The 279-nt window shown below is 35.1% G+C and overlaps 1 protein-coding gene across 1 annotated transcript in view; it reads left to right on the top strand.

The window, feature by feature from the left end:
- LOC119588734 (lethal(2) giant larvae protein homolog 1-like) overlaps positions 1-273 on the top strand; it is a gene marked incomplete in the record, with an annotated part of 77,754 nt that extends 77,481 nt beyond the window's left edge. The window contains 1 exon segment of the mRNA XM_037937374.1: positions 1-273.
- Between the last annotated feature and the right edge of the window lie 6 nt (positions 274-279).

Genomic DNA, 279 nt, shown 5'->3' with positions numbered 1-279 from the left:
CTACTGGAGGTAGTTGTTATTTTTATAAAGAGAAGTGATGGAAAGAGGTTATCTGTTTTTAACTTTGTGAGGCAGTATTGCTGTGAGACTTGAATAAAGTTGCTGAAGTGTGCAAACTTCAAAGAGATGAAAAAATTTATATAGATATCAGTAAGCAGGCCAAAATACCCAAATTACTTCTGTAAGTAACTGAATTGCCAAATACCTTTTTCTGATTTGCGGTGCCTTGCGGTCTCATGTACTTCTATTACTCATATTTACTGTGAACACATCAGAGCT

Source organism: Penaeus monodon, chromosome 24 (assembly GCF_015228065.2).
Source record: "Penaeus monodon isolate SGIC_2016 chromosome 24, NSTDA_Pmon_1, whole genome shotgun sequence".
NCBI lineage: Eukaryota > Metazoa > Arthropoda > Malacostraca > Decapoda > Penaeidae > Penaeus > Penaeus monodon.
The sequence above is the reverse complement of the archived record's forward strand: the minus strand, read 5'-3'. Positions and strand labels throughout refer to the sequence as shown.